At 46.1% G+C, this 19,944-nt stretch overlaps 1 protein-coding gene across 8 annotated transcripts in view; it reads left to right on the forward strand.

The window, feature by feature from the left end:
• Positions 1 to 19,944, forward strand: part of ZBTB7C (zinc finger and BTB domain containing 7C) — a 383,033-nt gene that overhangs the window by 108,483 nt on the left and 254,606 nt on the right. The gene's annotated exons all lie outside the window — the stretch shown is intronic.

A 19,944-nucleotide genomic window follows, 5' to 3' on the forward strand; every position in this document is an offset into this window, starting at 1 on the left:
GGGAAAGGAGCTGGTTTCCAGACGCTTCCTGAAGACTCTCACCTTTATGCCCCTGAGATCTGTCCATCAGAGCACTGCTCTAGCTGACCCAGCCTGCTGGCTGGTCTCCAGGCTGGGCTGTGGCCTTCCTTGCCCTGGGGAGCTATGGTGAGAACCTCTGCTTGCTGCCTCATCCCCAGTTCCTTCAAGGCAGCAAAGAATTTGCAATTAAAAGTGGAGACGCACCAAGAAAAGTCAATACAATCTGATATCTGCAGAGAACCCCCAATGCCTCTCATCCAGCTGTGCTTCTCTTTAGTCATTTTCGGTAGTGTCCATGACAGACAGCCACTAGCCTTGCTTAAATATTCCCAGTGTCCATAGGCTCACTATGTTGGCTAGTGACAATGCCACTTACATAACTCAGCTGGGAGGTTGTTTGTGAGATGGAGCCACAGTCTGCACCCACTCCCCCAATGCTCCCTGAGCCCCCTGCTCAGCTACTTACCATGGCTTTTTATTTATTTTTTATTCTTACTTATTTATGTTTTTGAGATGGAGTCTCACTCTGTTGCCCAGGCTGGAGTGCACTGGTGCAATCTTGGCTCACTGCATCCTCTGCCTCCTGGATTCAAGCAATTCTCCTGCCTCAGCCTCCCAAGAAGCTGGGATTACAGGCATGTGCCACCACACCTGGCTCATTTTTTTGTTTTTTTTGTAGAGACAGGGTTTCACCATGTTGACCAGCCTGGTCTCGAACTCCTGACCTCAGATGATCCCCCCGCCTCAGCCTCCCAAAGTGCTGGGATTACAGACCATGCCTTTTTACTCTGGCTCCTTTTTCCTGCACAACAAATAGCCCTCCTGGAGTGCCTGTGGCCACTTTTCTTATCCTTTGAGCGCTCTTCTGGCTGAACATCTCCTGTCCGTCTCACATCTTCTCATCTGTCATGGGTACCTGGGTGCCCAACGACAGACTGGTAATGGCATTCCTCACTCATGAATAGTAACTCAACCCTACTGAGTCCTCAGAGGGCATTTTCAGTGGGTGGTCAAATAGGCAGTGTCTTTTATTTTCTGAAAACCTCCTAAAAGCCAGGCACAGCTGTGTTTCCCACATCCTCTTGGAGGTACATTCTCAGCCCAGGAAGGCCCTTGCTTTGCAGCGAAGCTGTCCTGTGGGCTCCTGATGCACTCTGCCCTGGCAGTGTCCCTCTCATCCCCTTGCTGTGCTCCTGGACAGCCCTGCTTGTTGGCTGCCTCACAGCCATCTTCCAGGCATGTCTGTTTGTGGGCAGGGCAGCCACTGCCTACTTGTGGAGGTTTGAAAGGAACAGGGGCTGGCCTCTTCTGCCTTTCTTCCCAGCATTTTTTTTTTTTTTTTTTTTTTTTTTTGAGATGGAGTCTCGCTCTGTCACCCAGGCTGGAGTGCAGTGGCGCAATCTCGGCTCACTGCAAGCTCCGCCTCCCGGGTTCACGCCATTCTCCGGCCTCAGCCTCCCGAGTAGCTGGGACTACAGGCGCCCGCCACTGCGCCCGGCTAATTTTTTTCTATTTTTAGTAGAGACGGGGTTTCACCATGGTCTCGATCTCCTGACCTTGTGATCCGCCCGCCTCGGCCTTCCAAAGTGCTGGGATTACAGGCGTGAGCCACCGCGCCCGGCCTTCCCAGCATTTTTTTGCCACCCATTTCCTGTCTGTGTGTCTTTTGTCACTTGCACCTCCTCCTGGCCCCACCCCGTTAGCCCTTCCTCTTCTAGGGAGACTCCCTGCTTGGCATCTGTAGTGAGAATAAAAAACCCACCTGACTGGAGCCAAGGGACTTCGCCAGCTGTGTGGGCTCAGGACCTGTTTCCTTAGCTGCAAAATGAGGGTGGAATCGGATGCCCAGCTCCGTCAGCATATGGCTTCTACTTTGGACAGAAACTTCTGTTTTCCTATTCCAGAGACTGCAGACTCCTGCTAGTAAAGCTCTGTTTCACGAGGGAGACTGCATTCACAACTCATCTGCCTGGGGGAGATGACTGATGCACCCTGGAACTCATGAGAAACCTAGCCCAGTGTTCCTACCTCTGGCTTCACCTTCAGATCACTTAGGCAGCTTTGAAAATATACTCATGCTTGCACCCCCCCTCCGAGGGAGTCTGATTCCGGTGGATCTGGGTGGGGCTCAGGCATCTTTATGACGCTGATACAGAGTGAAGTTAGAACCTCTGCTCCAGGACCACCGGCTTTGCTACTTGAAGTGTGGTTCTCAATGTGGTAACAGCAGAAATGCAGAATCTTAGGCTTCACCCCAGTCCTCCCAACTAAAGTGTGCATACTAACAAGGCCCCAGGAGATTCCTATGCCGTCTAACATTTGGTGAGCACTGCTTTCGCCCTGTAAGTGATCTTTGAAGATTCCCTTAGCCTATACTATCTGTTTTTCATAAGCAACCACAAATCCATTTTGGGTATAAATTTGGCATAAAAAATTGTATCCAATGTCAGATGATATTAACATGCAGGAAAATAGACATCACATCTACGCAGGAGCCATTTTCACTTCACTTCCGTGAGCTCTCTCTCCCCACAGGGCCTTTGCACGTGCTGCGCTCTGCCTGGCATATTCCCATCCTCCTTCAACCTCCTCATCCTCCTTTTCCCCTGGCTGTTTCACCCACAGCTGGATTGGCCTCTGGGAACTGGTTTTTGTCCAGTCTGCATCCTTTGCCACTCTCATCTCCCATCCACAACTCCCTGTGTCTCCCATTCCTTGGCCCAGGTGAGGTGGGGGCAAGAACCAGGTTGAGTTATGAGGAGATCTGACTGCAAAATTCACTTTCTCTCTTCACTTCCTTTGTTACTTCCCTTCATTTTCCTCAAGTTTATGCAAGAAGAGGCCAAGAGTATACCTTTTCTGTCCACCCCTTGGTAGATGTTGTGATCAAATGGAGAGACAGACGCCTTCTACAGTATGAAGAATCCACAGAATGTCATGATGGTTCTGGAGGCAGGAGAGGGAGCCGCAGGGATGTCATGGGTATGAGCACAGCGTGGCCCTCTTGCCCAGTAACTGTGGAGATGGGTTTTTTTCCCTGCATGAGTGCTGAGCATTAAATGTGTAGAAAGAGTCACAGCTCTCAGACCCGGGAGTACCTTTCCCTCTCCTCCAGGCCCCTCCCTCTGATTCCCATTACCAAGTGACACCCTCCCATCTCACTATTTTCTGCTCCTGATGCTGCCCTGGGTCCCCAGCTTCTACCCCATTAGGGTTGGGACCTCTGGGAGTGCCTCTTTGAGGTAGGACAGGACTGGGCGTTCGTGTCTGTGCCTTAGAGGAGAATATGGTGAGGCTACGTAGGGGGGCCTGGAAGACCTCTGTGCAGCCAACCACTGCCTAATTCTGAACTCCCTGGACAGGTGACAAAGACAGATGTGATGCACACATGCCCTGGATTGCTGCTGTGCTCTGCTGTTCTTCATTCCATAGGTAGCTTCTGATGAGAGCCCAAGTGCTCCAGGATGGATCTGCAGAGTCCAGAGGAGACTGTGGACCAGGTTACAAGCAGAGAAGGGGGCCAGAGCAGGGCCAGACACTGGCCTACCCTGCTGAGGGAGACTATACCCCAGAGGGCTCCGGTGGGGTCAGCCTGCTGGGCACCCTGAGCCACTGGCCACCGGGCTCCTGTCTCAGTTGCCTTGGTTGGAAATGTTGAATGTGGGGCTGGGACAATCGCCAAAGTGCCTGAGTGGTAAGGATGTGGCATTGATCTGGGCCATCAACAGGGCGGGGATACTGTGGGGACAGAGCACCTGGGTAGAATGCCAAGAAGCATGGCTGGATGTGTCCCTGTGTGGAGGTGGGTGTCAAGATGGGGCAGCCTTAAACAGCCAGCTATAGCACTGGATGGCCTCCAGAGCCCAGCCCACCCCATGGGTGCCCACAGTCATCTCCTCTGACCAGAAGAGGCCTGTGCCCTCAAAGGGAAGGACAGGGGGCAAGTTTGTCCCCAAGAGGATGGATAAGGCAGCCATCAACTCACACTTTTTTTTTTTTTTTTTTTTTGAGACAGAGTCTCGCTCTGTTGCCCAGGCTGGAGTGCAGTGGCTCGATCTTGGCTCACTGCAAGCTCCACTTGCAGGGTTCAAGTAATTATTCTCCTGCTGCAGCCTCCTGAGTAGCTGGGACTACAGGCATGTGTCACCATGCCCGGCTCATTTTTTTTTGTATTTTTAGTAGAGACGGGGGTTTCACTGTGTTGTCTAGGCTGGTCTCAAACTCCTGACCTTGTGATCCACGCACCTCAGCCTCCCAAAATGCTGGGATTACAGGAGTGAGCCACCATGCCTGGCCTCAACTCACAGTTTTACCTTGATATTAGGACACTCAGTGACTGCACAGAGGAGGTGGAGTTTGCATTTCGTAGCTATCGTAGGCATATAATGTGTGACACAGGCCATACCCAAATGAAGGCACACATTTTCATAGAGGACCACCTCAGAGGCAGCAAAAAGCCTGACCCAACCCAAGCAACATTTTATCCTCTTAATGAGCGTGTAAACAGAAGGAGAATTCATGAAGTTCATGTTTCTGCCTTCCTGCAGGGACATTAGCAGGCATTGATTTTTAACCGTGATGTATGGCACTTCTGACTGAAGGGGACAATGCCATTTGGGAGTCTGTGAGGTTTAAGACATTCTGCAGTTGCCCGGCACTGCAGTGCTGCCAAGCCCTGCTCTAATAGCACCTAATTTGTTAGGGTAACAGGGAAATGGCTGTGATTGCCTGCCATATTCCAGATGAACAAGGCAGCACATCCCACCCAGCACTGCTTCCCTTTGGGTGGAAGTAGAATGGGGGAGAGAGAGGGACAAGTAGAAAAGTCAGAGGCAATGAACAGCCAATGCATGATAGGGCCTCTCTCCAGGGAAAGGCAGTGGGGAGTGGGACCAGAAAGGGACACTCAGGGACCTCTATCATGTCTATAAGAGTCTATACAAACAAAATCCAAAGGCAAACAGCATAATACTAAGATATGATGATGCTGGGTGGGGTTCGAAGATGTTTGTTATATAAGTCGCTATATGTCAATACTTCTGAAATATTTTATAATTAAACAACAATGTAAAAAAAAAAAATCCAAGGTCCAGGGCATCTTGGGTAGTAAGCTACTCTTTGTGTAGGAGAGAGAGCACTCTTGAACATGCGGTCATACATGCTGTGTGTCTCTAGACCAGCGGCCCCTAACCATTTTGGCACCAGGGACTGGTTTCATGGAAGACAAATTTTCCACAGATGGGGTGGGGTGGGGGAAACTGTTCCACCTCAGATCAACAGGCATTAGTTAGATTCTCAGCTGGGACTACAGGTGTGTGTCACCATGCCCGGCTAATTTTTGTATTTTTAGTAGAGACCAGGCTTGGCCATGTTGCCCAGGCTGGTCTCAAACTCCTGGACTCAAGCAGTCTGCTCACATGCATGGTTCACAATAGAGTTCGTGCTCCTGTGAGACTCTCGTGGCTCTGCTGATCTGAAAGGAGGTGGAACTCAGGCAGTAATGCTGGCTCCACCCTCCGCTCACCTCTTGCTGTGTGGCCTGGTACCCAACAGGCCACAGGCCACTACCAGACTGTGGCCCCGGAGACTGGGGACCCCTGCACTAGACAGACTCATAGGACATGGGTGTCACAGGACGCGGCATTGGGAGAGCACCCGAGACTCAGGAATGTGCTGCACGAGAGAAGCTTCTTTTCACTATATGGCCTTGAAGGCTTTTGGGATGCTCCACTGTGTGCCTGTATTACCTAGTTTTTAAAAATAATGTAATTAGTTTCCAAGACTTCAAAAAGGACAAATAGAGATGGGAGAGGAAAACAAAAGGAGACACCTTAAAGGAAAATAAAAAAGGAGACGAGGAGAGCAGAGCCTCTTGAAATGCTAGGACTCAGCCTTGGGCTTGGTGCTGAGGGTTAGCAGGGACCACTAGAGTCTCCCGAGTGAGGAGCCCTTTCTGAGAGCAGCTTTCTGAGGGCGCAGAAAGGGAGCCTAGAGGAGGAGGCTGCCACCCTGCCTGGCACAGGGTTCCATGGGAAGCCCCCTCCCTATCCTGCATGGGGAGCAGCACAGGCCTGCCTGGCAGCCATCCAGGGGGCCTGAGCAGGTCGTGGGGGTGGTGAGAGGTTGGGCAGGTGCTGTGACCAAGGCGCATGGGAATGGCAGGTGGTTGGCGAGGCCCAGGCCACAGGCCGTCTTCAGGGGGAGGTGCAGCCCCAGGAGGGAACTCTCTGGCCTGGAGGTAGCTCCCCTGTTGGACACTGACTGTGAGGTACCAGTGGAAGGGAGGGATTTATGCTATGGAGATGACCGAGCCTGGGATCCCAGCCAGTCTATAATTGGGCCAACGTAAAACTCTGTCCTAGGATCGTTCAGATACTTGGAAAACATGTCTTTGTGACTTTGGGATGGGTCCCCCACCTGATCCCTATCTTCCCCCTCTACCCTCCCACCCACCCACCTGCGACTGCCCCCCTCCCGCTGCTGCTGGGCTGAGGGAGGAGGAGAAGCCAATACGGAAGCGAGGGGCTCTTTCAGCTGTGTTGGCTCAGGCCTGCCGCCTAGAGTTTCAGCTCCTTGTGAATTTCTAGCTGCTCTAGGCCTCTGAAACCATTTCAGCTCCAAAGTGAGCCAGGCTGGTAGAATGAGCTTTGTAAAGTTTTGTTGAGTTGAATTTGACCACCGAGAGCTGCTTGTGTGTGGCAGCGGGTGGGTCGATTGTGCTGATTTCCTCAGCTAAAAAGAAATCTTAGCCTGAGTCCTCTTGGGCTTGGGTCCTGGAAGGTCATTCGCTCTGGGGCTGCCAGGGAAGGGAGAGGCTTCTAGCGCCCAACACCATTGGATCCCACGTTCCTCACATGACCCAGAGGAAACATTCTGGAAGGTGCACCTGACGAAGAGGCCACCAGAGACCGCTACTTCCACCTCCACAAAATCATGCTGAATAAGCTAGAAACATCATCTGTGTAAGCCACAGGGAACGGTGTTAGAGATACCTGGAGCCTCAGTTCTGAAATGTGGGCCCTGGGCCACAGCAGCATTACCTGGGGACTTGTCAGAATGCATATTCCCAGGCCCACCGTGGACCTACTGAAGACTCTGGGGCATGGCTGTTTAATAAGATGTTACTTGCAGGCGATGGTGATGTGTACAGAAATTGAGGCCTGGGCTTCTCCCCTGTGGAGGAGAAAAAGACAGGCAAGTGTAGTCAGAGAGCTTCCTGAGTGGCACTGACTTTCATGCCCAGGCCTGGTGTGTGCCCTCTCATCTCCTATTTTTCAAGCAGAAGCAGGATGCCCCAAGCAGGGAAATACTCTCTCCAGTGTGCTGTAGCCAGCTTGCAGTAGGCAGAAATCAGGGCTCATGGTTCCTAATTCCTATTCAGTTGCTGAAGTTGTGTAAATGAAAAAGAGGAGGCCGAGTGGCAGGGCAGCAGATGCAGGGAAAGTACAGATTGAAATTTTGGGAAATAATAACTCACTTAGTTGACTCGTGGAGCCAAGATAGCCTTTTCTCTCACAGCCTTGGGGCTGCGTGAGACCAGCTGGAATAACTGTCCTGCTGGTGCTGGGGGAGGGGTGAAGCCCTCTGTGTGGGGACAAGCAGTGACCAGGAAGGGAGGGGTGAGGGGCAGGTCAACAGCAGGCGTGCCCTGATGTGGGGACCTTACCGTGTGAGTGGAAGGCAGCTGAGTGCCAGGTCCATCTCAGCTGCTAGAGAGCCTGGCAAATCCTCACAAATGGTCTCACTCTGGGCTGCACCCAGCATTGCAGGAGCGGCAGGGACAGCTGGGAATTGCACTTCCTTCCCAGCACTGGCACCAGAGGAGCTGGCCTGGGGCACCTGTCAAGGGGATCAACATTTGGAGGCTTGTGTTATAATGGGAGCCAAGCTAGAAACAGAACAGAACTCACCTAGGAACAGGGCCTGGGAGTGGGGGTGGGGGTGTGCAGGATTAATTTAATTAAGCTCTGCTTTGGGGACCAGGCTAAATTTAGCAGCTGCTTCGGCTGCTGGTTCGACGCCTTTCCCACAACTCCCTCCCATCTGCCCATTGTGCCTTCCGCAGGTGATTAATTTCAAATTCCAGGCTGGCATGTGCACACACACCTGCTGATTGCCTAGTCCCCTCTTCAAGCCTCTGCTAATGTGCTCTCCAGGCTCCCAGGGGAAGGTGCATGCTGAACCACGCCAGCAGCTTGCTTGCCCTTCCCCAGGGAGGTAAACACTGCGTTCGTGCTAATGACTCCCATGGTGGCCATAGCAGGCCCAGGCCCAAGCTGCAGCACCTCATCCAGGAAACACGGCCACAGCGGGCCTGATCTCCAGCTTGTTTCATTTCATTGTTCTAGGTGAAATTTAAACAAAAGGTTGAAAGGCCGGGCATGGTGGCTCATGCTGGTAATACCTGCACTTTGAGAGGCTGAGGCTGGAGGATTGCTTGAGGCCAGGAATTTGAGACCAACCTGGCCAATATAGCAAGATCATATCTTTATTTATAATTTTTTTTCTTAAAGGTTGAAAGGTGTGCTAATGTTCTGGACTGAAGTGACTGAGACTACTAGACTTTAACCCTGAGCCTCATAGGGATGAGGGGAGAGGATTCTCTTACCCCCATTTTTGGTCCAATTCTTCACTCTTCTCCTTTGATGATTCATACTTGGTCTGTTCAATCTTTGGACTGCTTTTTTTCTAATTACCATCTCTCCTATTTGGGGGGCCATTTTGAAGTTTATTAGTATCTCCCCCAGATTTAAACTGTGTCAAAAAGAGAAGGGAATTGGGTGGGAGATGCTGCAAACAATACTAAATGCCAGATGATGATTTATGGGTGCCATGGTCTGAATGTTTGAATGTTTGTGTCCCCTCAAAATTCGTACGTTGAAACCCTAATTCCTAATGTGATGATATTTGGGGGTGGAGCCTTTGAGAGGTGAATAGAGTCAGATGAGGTCATTAGGGTAGGGTCCTCATGAATGTCCTTGGAAAAAGAGGAACGGACTGGAGACACCTCTTTGTGTGCCTGCAGTTAGGAAGGCCAAGTGAGGACATGAGCAGGAACAGAAATCAGCCAGCACCTTGATCCTGGGCTTCGCGGCCTTCAGAACAGGGAGCAATACATTTCTATTTTTGAAGCCACCCAGTCTATGGTATTTTTGTTATGGCAGCCCACACAGACTAAGACAGTGGTTTCGAGCACTCGTTTATCAAATGTTTATTGAGTATTTCCGGTGGGCTGGACATTGTGCCAATGCAGAAGCTGTAATGCTGAGTGAGACACAGTTCCTGTCTCAAGGAGCTGATCTTCTAAGGGAGTGAGACACAAGCAAAGCTGACCATGGCAGGGACGGGGGTGTCAGGGTGTCACCATAGTGCATAGCCCCACTGAGTGAGGGCTCAGTGAATAGCAACAGCAGTAATAGTAGTAGATTTCAGTGCTTTATGCTGAGAACTGGGCTCAGTGGGTGAGAGCATGAAGGAGCTTTCTTTTTCTCACCTTGCTCTTTTCCACACCACTTCATGGACTCCTTTCCAGCTCCTGAATCAAATCTAGCTTTTCTTGTCACACCCAGGTATTGAGGAATGGCTTTGTTTTTAGGTATTGAAAGCCTAGCCCAGTTTAAAGCTTGATCTTCAGTCTTTCATCCAGCTTTCAGTTTCTGCCTCCTTCTCAACCCCAGGTCCCTGCTCAGGTTTGCTACCTGCAGCAGACGAGCATGGGGCATAGACGGCATCTCTTCTCTCTGCTTGCCCCGTCCTGCTCTCTTGCCAGCTGCTGCTTCTGGCCTCTCCAGGGACAGGCGCAGGAGCAGGGAGTTAGTGGTCCAGTGCTTTAGTGGTTCTGGGCACCTTGGAGGTCAGAGAGGCCATGAGTCCTAGTGAAAAGCTCTGGAGTCACACAGGCCTAAGCTCGAACCTCACTCTATCCTTAGTAGTGGTAGGACTTTGGGCAAGTGGCTTAACCTCTTGGTTCCTCAGTTGTCCCCACTATAGAATGGAATGGAATGATTGCACTTGCTTTAATGAGAAATTATGGACATTCTTGATAATGTATGTACAGTGCCAAGATGTAAGTACTTAAGAGATGGTAGCAGTCTTTTTTTTTTTTTTTTTTTTTTTTGAGATGGAGTCTCCCTCTGTCACTGAGGCTGGAGTGCAGTGGTGGGATCTCAGCTCACTGCAACCTCCGCCTCCTGGATTCAAGTGATTCTCCTGCCTCAGCCTCCCGAGTAGCTGGGATTACAGGCACCCACCACCATGCCCAGCTAATTTTTGTAATTATAGTAGAGATGGGGTTTCACCATGTTGGCCAGGCTGGCCTTGAACTCCTGACCTCAGGTGATCTGCCTGCCTCTGCCTCCCGAAGTGCTGGGATTACAGGCGTGAGCCACCACGCCCAGCCAATGCTAGCAATTTTTAAGAGGCTGAGTCCCCTATTGGAGTCTCTCCTAGCAGAGGTCTGGTGTTCTACATAGTATGAGTTAGCCCTGCCTCCGAACTCCAGAAAGCTTGGCCAATCCCCCTAACTGCTGTGTTCACTTCCCACCCAACCCCTGCCACCACCACCATGGTGACAGCACTCCTTGGTCAAGAGCACTGGGAAGTGACTGCAGTGACCATAATGGCTGTGGCTACAATTTGGTGCAATATTTTGATTAATTACAGGTCTAGGAATATGAATGATTTTAAAGCACTTTCCAAATTGGCAGTGCCACATCAACACTAAGATGGTTTTCGTAACAACCGAGTCCAGGGCTGCCTGTCCCGGTGGTTATGCAGGCCTGGGCTCCCTGTGGGTTTCAAGAGCGTGGCTCTCAGATAGGTTTCTCCTTGGCTGCTTTGCTCCTTTGCTGCTGCCACCTTACCACCTTGGAGTTTCCCTTGGATTTTAATCCCCCAGGGGAGGAAACACCTTTATGGGAGTAGTTTTTGTTGCTGCTTCATTGAATCCAGGCCAGCTAGGTAGAGGAAGATCCGGCTGTCATTCCTTTTCTATCCCCAGAGGTGGTTCCCAAACGTCCCCCTTCACCACCACCCTCCCTGGAACCACAAACTCAAGATGAGAGGCCTGGGATGGGAAGTCCATCACCGTAAACATTTGGCTGCTTCATGGATAAAGGCTGCTGAGAAGCTGCTCACAAGTGAGATGCTCTGCAGCCAGCCCTCTGCTTACAGTGGCGGTGCATTCTTACCAAGATGACAGTGCATTTGAAGGATGATGTCCCCAAAGCAGAAAGTTCTGTGGTGCCTAAGGTAGAGTTGGGGCTAGGTGATGATACCAGGTACCCAACTCTTTTCACTTTCCAAACTTTTAAATATGACTTCAGGAGCCTCTGATCTTACAGGGTCTAGAGAATGTTCTTTCCACAAATCCTAGTAAGAGATTACTACTTGATATATTGGCTTGGGGCCAGGAATTGACTTTCAGTCACTGTCTCCAGAGCACATAGCACCTAGGTGGAAGAGGAGGAGGGCACTCTTGGACTAGGAAGGTGGAAGGAGGGGTGGTTTTGCCTGGGGTGTCCTGGCTACAGCCACCTAAGCATAGTGGGAGGGTGTCTGGCCAGCCAAATTCCCCCAAAGTGAGATGGCGAGGCTTTGCCGGGAAGAGGATGCAGGCCCAGGGGACGGGCGCCTGTGGCACAGAGCTGACTAATGGTCCAGCTCCAACAATAGATCCTGTTGCCTGCCCAGGGAAGGGAGCAGAGTCTGTCCCCAACCCCCACACTCTTAATGACCCTCAAAAACACCACAGGGGAGCAGTTCTGCTCAGCTCCCCAGGATAATTAGGGTCTGCCCTGCAGCAAGCGAATCAAGGAGCAGGGCACGTCTGCCCCTGGCACTGCAGCTACCTGGCTGGAAAGCTGCAAACCTCTTCACCTTACAGAAACCATTGCCCACCCTCTCCCCTCACAGAGTCCTGCTACCCCTCAGGAGTTTGGGCAGCCCTGAAAGGGAGCCCTCCTAGTACGGCTGGGACTGGGACTGGGAAGGAGGTTGGACTGAGGGTGGGGCACTTTGGCTTTTGGACCTTGGAGCTAACAGCCCCAGCCAGAACCTACAGGCATGGCCTGGAGTAACAGGAGCCATCTGTGGTCCTGTGGGTGGTTTAAGTCTCCTTCCTTCTCTTTGTAAAAAATATTAGTAGCTATCATTTATTGAACATGCACTAGGTGCTAAATGCTCTGCATGAATTATCTCTTTGAAAGTACACAAGAACCCTATAAAGAAGGTGCTAGCATAACTATTGTAATCTCCATTTTAACAAGTGTGGAAACTGAGCCTTAGCAAGATTAATCAGGAATAACAGTTACACATTTTACCAGGTGTCTCCCTTACCCTCTTATGAGATGACTATATGATTAGTCTCTTTTAATTCATTATGGTGGTGAATTACACTGGCAGATTTTCCAATGTTAAGCCATTTTCTTCCAATTCCTTAGAAAAATTCAACTTGATAATGATATATATTTTAAAAATATTTCTGTGTTTGATTTATCAATTATTTATCTGCCATTTTTGCATCTTTATTCATGAGTGAGATTGGCCTGTAATTTTCCTTCTTGACACTTCACTGGCCTCAAGTCTTTATTCACCTTACAAAATGGGTTACCATTTTGGTCCCACCTCATGAATGACATGAATTCCCTTATAAAACTGGTCAGAGGGCTGGGCACCGTGGCTCACGCCTGTAATCCCAGCATTTAGGAGGCTGAGATTAAGTGGGACCATTTAAGTGGGACGAAAGCACTTAAAGCACCTGTCCATATTGCTACATAGATATCAAATTCTTTTATTTTCACTGCTATATTGTATTTCATTGTGTGAGAATCCACATTGTATCTGTCTCAGATGGTAACTGCTATGATGACTAACATGCACCCTTCTAGGACTTTTCAGAGTGTAGAGTGCTAACCATTACACCATGGAACCAGCACCTTCTAGGACTCAGGCATGTACCTGGGTCCATACAAAGTTCCATGTCTATGTGTGGTTGTATGTGCCCTAGATTGTAAGATCCATGGGGGTAAAAATTATTTTTATCTTTTGACCCCTGTTGTATCCCCAGCACTTAAGCATACCCGGCACATAATAAATAATAAATATGTAATTGTGTATTTACATATATATTCATAATAAATAATAAATACATAATTGTGTATTTACATATATATTCATAATAAATACATAATTATGTAGTTACATATATTCAATATAGATTTATTATGTATACATATTATATGTACATAATATGTACATATATGAATATATATTATATATAAAAATATATTATATATACATATGTGTATATATAATATATACATACATGTGTATATATAATATATAATATATACAATACATATTAATATAATATGTAAATATATTTATATGTACATATATTACATATATGTATATATAATATACATATATTCATTCAATACATAATAAATATATATTGAATGAATATATGTAAATACACAATTATGTTTTGTGGCATTAAAAAATCATATAGTGTTTATTTTTGGTAGATGTTTGGTTTTCTTTGCTTAACCTAATTCCTTTCCATGTCAGTACATATAGATCTGCCTCATTATTTGTCATTGCTGCATAATATTCCACAGATCATCCAACCATTCTCTTGCTGATGGGCATTTAGATTGTGTCTACTTCTTTTGCTGTTACAACTCTGAGATTAATGTCCTTGAACTTGTCTCCTGGAGCATAAGTGTGAGAGACTAGATGTGAATAACATGCCTAAAAGTGAATTTGCTAAGTCTTAGAAAACATGCTATTATTATTCTTATTATTATTTAGTTTGATATTGCCCAGTTGCTCTCTAAAGATTTAAAAGGCTCATTTACTCTACTGGAAGGAGTGTGTGAGCAGCCCCATTTAGCCAATCAATGCCTGATCCTGTCTGGCGATGGGAAGTTGTTTTGCGTTGTGCATAGCCTTGCATTTCCCTGATTGGTCACTGAAGTTCAGTCAACAATTTTTACTTTTTGATTTCAGTAAATGTATATTCTTCTAGTTCTAAATATCTATTTTTGAAAGTACTTTATTAGGGTTTTTACAGGTGTATAACAATATAATTGGTTTTTATATTGATCTTTGTCTTAGTCTATTCAGGCTGCTGCAACAAAGTACCATAAACTAGGTAGTTTGTAAACAACAAAAATGTATTTCTCACACTTCTGGAGGTTGGGAAGTTTAAGATCAAGGTACCAGCAGATTCTGTGTCTGGTGAGGGCTTTCTGGTTCAGAGACAGCTCCTTCTCACTTTGTCCTCACAGAGTGGAAGAAGCCACTAAACCCCCTCTGGCCTCTTTTATTTTTTAATTCGTATTTATTTATTTATTTAGAGACGGAGTTTGGCTCTTGCTGCCTAGGCTGGAGTGCAATGGTGTGATCTTGGCTCGCTGCAACCTCCGCCTCCCAGGTTCAAGCAATTCTCCTGCCTCAGCCTCCAGAGTAGCTGGGATTACAAGCGTCTGCCACCATGACCAGCTAATTTTTTTTTTTTTTTTTTTTGTACTTTCAGTAAAGATGGGATTTCACCATGTTGGCCAGGCTGGTCTCAAACTCCCGACCTTAAGTGATCCACCTGGCTCAGCCTCCCAAAGTGCTGGGATTACAGGCATGAGCCACGGTGCCCAGCCCTCTGATCAGTTTTATAAGGGAATTATCTCATTCATGAGGGTTGTGCCTCCATGACCTAATCACTTCCCAAAGGCCCCACCTTCTAACACAATTACCTTGGGGCCCAGGATTTCACCAGATGAATTGTGAAGGGACATAAACATTTAGTCCATTGTAATATTATAACTAGCAATCTTTGTATTCTTATAAATTCTAACACATTGCTATATATTCTTTTAGATCTATATAGATTATATCATATTCGAATAATGTCAGTTTCGTTTCTTCCTTTCCAATTTTTATATTCTTTATTTCTTTTTGCCTTAATGTACTGGCTAAGGATATCCAGTGCAGAGTAGAGTAGCAGAGATGGTGGACAGCCTTGTGCCGTTCCTGATATTAAAGAGAATGCTTCCAGTGCATCACTGTTAAGTTTCATAGTAGCTGCAGTGGTAGATGGCCTTATCAGGTTAGGGAAGTTCCATTCAGTTCTTAGTTTGCTAGGAGCTTAATCAGGAATAACAGTTATATGTTTTATCAGGTGTCTCCCTTACCCTCTTATGAGATGACTATATGATTAGTCTCTTTTAATTCATTATGGTGGTGAATTACACTGGTAGATTTTCTAATGTTAAGCCATTTTTTTCCAATTCCTTTGAAAAATTCAACTTGATAATGATATATATTTAAAAAAATTTTTTGTGTTTGGTTTATCAATTATTTATCCGCCATTTTTGCATCTTTATTCATGAGTGAGATTGGCCTGTAATTTTCCTTCTTGAGACTTCACTGGCCTGAAGTCTTTATTCACCTTACAAAATGGGTTACCAAATAGTCTTTCATTTCTTATGCTCTAGGAAGATTATATATCAGATGAAATGGTTTACTCATTGCATGTGTGATAGAACTTTCCTGTGAAACCATTTGGGACTCTTGTTTTCACTGTGGAATGATTTTTAAATTACCGATTCAATGTATTTAATGATTGGAAGACTCTTCAGATTTTCTATTTGTCTTAGAGTTCACTTTTACATATTATATTCTTCCAGGAATTTGTCCATTTTATTTAAGTTTTCTAACAAATTGGCATAAAGTTAATAGAGCATATAAAAATATTTTGGCATGAAGTTTGATAGAAATTATTTTCATTTTCATTCAGTACTAAGTATTTTTAAACATCTATTATGATTTTTATCTCTGGTGTTTTTAATTTTACAAGTATAACTTGTTTCTCTTTGTTTTCTTAGTTACCATTTGATACTGATTTCAAATTTAATTACGCTAAGATCAGAGAACATGGACTGTTTTACCCTTTGAAGTTATCTGAAACTGCTCTCTATCTTCTGGTCAGTTTTTTTTTTTTTTTTCCTGCAACCTCTGCCTTCCGAGCTCAAGGAATCTCCTACCTCAGCCTCCTAAGTAGTTGGGACTACAGGTGTGCACCACCATGCCCGGCTAATTTTGTATTTTTTGTCGAGAGAGGGGTTTGCCATGTTGCCCAGGCTGGTCTCAAGCTCCTGAGCTCAAGTGATCCACCTGCCTTAGACTCCCAAAGTACTGGAATTACAGGCACGAGTCACCGTGCCTGGCCTCTTCTGGTCAGTTTTAAAACTTGTTCTATCTGTTCTCTAATTTGAGGTGCAAGGCTGGTATTAAACACACTATTCAGAGCTCAAAGTTTAAAACATATATCCTTGCTTATTGTATCTGTTTGACAAGAGTTTCTAAATTTTCCACCCTCATACTGTGTTGGCCCATTTCTCTTTGTATTTTTATCAACTTTTTCTTAACATATTTTGAGGCTATTTTATTATGAATGTATTTAGAATTATTACTGTATTTTCCTGGTGAGTTAAGTATTTCGTCATTAAGTAGTAATCTGTCCATATTTTAGAAATACTTTCAATAATATCCTTATGAGTGGCCTGTCTCTCACTTTCAATTGAACTGATGATGTTTTCTTTTACTCTCATTCTTAAAAGATGATTTTTCTGAGTTGTCAATTATTTCTATACTTTCAAAATATTTTCTGTCTTTATTACATTGTTCTACTTCTAGTTACTATGATGATTCCAGCTGACAAAGAACATACACACACACACACACATACACCCCTTCTCTGACAAAGATGACTAGGATAACAACAATTATACCCTGATAAAATGGTATTTTGAGGCTGGACTTCAAACCAAGAGAAGGATATTGTCAGTTGCCTGAAAAGAAGAGGGACTAAAAGTCTGAGCATAGTGGGAGCTTAGGCCAAAGGTCTCACATGTATGGAGACCTGAAAACATGAATGTAGGCTGAGGTTCTAAACCCCTTAAGAGGAAAGGAGCTCATGTATGGGTTTCCTGTGTTTGGGAAGCCAATGGAATTATTCTAGGAATCATGAAGGGCACTTTCTTGTATAAAATGAGAACCATAGGCACCCTAGTTATCAGCCCAGGGAATTCACAAGGAAGCGCCATCTTCCAAGGACCAGGAGCAACAAACAAACAAAAACAAAAATAGGCCGGGCGCGGTGGCTCAAGCCTGTAATCCCAGCACTTTGGGAGGCCGAGACGGGCGGATCACGAGGTCAGGAGATCGAGACCATCCTGGCTAACACAATGAAACCCCGTCTCTACTAAAAAGTACAAAAAACTAGCCGGGCGAGGTGGCGGGCGCCTGTAGTCCCAGCTACTCGGAAGGCTGAGGCAGGAGAATGGCGGGAACCCGGGAGGCGGAGCTTGCAGTGAGCTGAGATCCGGCCACTGCACTCCAGCCTGGGCGACAGAGCGAGACTCGGCCTCAAAAAATAAATAAATAAATAAATAAAAAATAAAAAAATAAAAAAATAAAAAAATTGCCCATGAGAAAATGGAACCCCAAGCTGATGTCATAACCAAAACAGATAAAACTCTCCATTAAAGACTGAAACTTTTGTTGAAAAAAAATGTTTTAGGGCACAAGATCCAGGTATATGCCATTTGTAAGAATCACATACATAATTTAATTATAGACAGAAAAAGATGAAAGCTAGCTTGGCGTGATGGCTCATGCCTGTAATCCCAGCACTTTGAGAGGATGAGGAAGGAAGATTGCTTGAGCCCAAGAGCTCAAGACTAGCCTGAGCAACATAGGGAGACCTCATCTCTACAAAAAAAATTACTAAATAAAATAAAGAAGAAAAAGATGAAAGCCAAGAGTTGGAAGAGAATATACTATACAGATACCAAAACAAAGCTGGTCTTGCAATACTAATTAACAATGTAGAATGTAAGGAGGAAAGTATAAATAAACAGGATCATTGCTTAGTGATAAAAGGTGCAGTGTGCTAGGACATATAATAATCATGAATCTTTATGTGCCTAACAACATAGCTTCAAAATAAGGGAAACAGAAATGGAAAGAATTGAAAGGCACAAAAGACAAATCCACAATTACTGTAAGAGATTTTAAACATACCTTTTGTAAACAGACAGGTCAAGGAGATACAAACTAGTAAGACTATAAAAGGTTCAAACAAGACAAGTAACAAGCATGAGCCAATGGATCTATATATTACCCTGCACCCTGCAAATGGAAACTACACCTTCTTCTGTGGCATACTTTTATAGAAACTAACCATGAACAAGACCATTAAGGAAATCTCAGCAAGTATCAAAGAAACAACATCATGCAGCCCACATTATCTACCATCATGCAACCAGAATTCAATGATAAAAAGAACTTCCTCTGCCTGTATCCATTAGTCCAGTGTTATAAGATAAAGGCAGTCTTATCCATGCTGGACAAGAGCAAGGCTCAGGAGAGGGTGAGAGAACTATAAAACAGAAGGAGACTGGGGATGATGTTTCTGATGTTTTTTTCTTCTCTCTTTTTTTTTTTTTTGAGACTGAGTCTCATTCTGTCTCCTAGGCTGGAGTGCAATGGTAAGATCTTGGCTCACTGCAACCTCTGCCTCCTGGGTTCAAGCAATTCTTGTGCCTCAGCCTCCTGAATAGGTGGGATTACAGGCGTGTAACACTATATCCAGCTTTTTGTATTTTAAGTAGAGACACGGTTCTGCTGTGTTGGCCAGGTTGGTCTCGAACTCCTGTCCTCAAGTGATCCACCCACCTCAGCCTCCCAAAGTGCTGGGATTACAGGTATGAGCCACTACGCCCAACCGGATGATGTTTCTTAACAGAACTTGAGTGCATGTTATGTGCCCCTCCCTCTGTCCCTTCCTTTCTCTCTCTTTCTCAACAGGGTCTCACTCTGTTACGCAGGCTGGAGTACAGTGGCATGATCATGACTCACTGAAGCCTTGACCTCCTGGGCTCAAGTGATCCTTCCATCTCGGCCTCCCAAGTAGCTGGGATTACAGGCATGCACTACCGTTAGGCTAATTTTTATTTTTGTAGAGACAAGATCTATATTGCCCAAGCTGGTCTCGAACTCAGCAGTCCTCCTGCTTTGGCCTCCCAAAGTGCTGGGATTACAGGCATGGGCCGCTGCACCTAGTCCCCTTTTGTTCTTCCCTTTTTTTTTTTTTTTCCTGAGACAGAGTCTCTCTTTGTTGCCCAGGCTAGAGTGCAGTGGTGCAATCTTGGCTCATTGCAACCTCTGCCTCCCAGGTTCAAGTGATTCTCATGTCTCAGCCTCCTGAGTACCTGGGACTACAGGCGTGTACCACTATGCCTGGCTAATTTCTGTATTTTTAGTAGAGATGGGGTTTTGTCATGTTGCCCAGGCTGGTCTTGAACTCCTGACCTCAGGTAATCTGCCCGCCTTTGCCTCCCAAAGTTCTGGGATTACAAGCGTGAGCCACTGTGCCTGGCCCCCTTTTGTTCTTGGCATGAGTGATAACATGATCGTGATATTTATACATCTTCAGAGCATGCTCAGCTGAGTCTCCTTTGCAGCTGACTACATCAGAGTGAGGTAGGCAGGAGAAGTCTTATACTTATTTTACAGATGAAGGAACTGATGAATAGAGGAGCTCACCTGCCAAGGTGCTGAAAAAGTTTCACTGGTAGAACTGAGACTCAAATTCATGTATTTTGACCTCTCATTGGTTGCTTGTCCTATTGCATCAACAGTGGGAATAATTAACACTCAACTTCACGTCTGTCTAAATTATGGTTCTGAGAGGAGGCCCTAAGCCATGTCTATTACCACCCTCACTGCCTGGCAATGGAAGATTTTAGTACATGTTTGTTGAATGAATGCCAAGTTAAGTTTTTAATTTCTGCTTGGGTGTTTGCATTTATTTATTTCTTAATAACTCTTTTCTCATAGTAAAAGTGATGCCTGTTCATT

The sequence above is a fragment of the Macaca fascicularis genome, chromosome 18 (genome assembly GCF_037993035.2).
Source record: "Macaca fascicularis isolate 582-1 chromosome 18, T2T-MFA8v1.1".
Taxonomy (NCBI): Eukaryota; Metazoa; Chordata; class Mammalia; order Primates; family Cercopithecidae; genus Macaca; species Macaca fascicularis.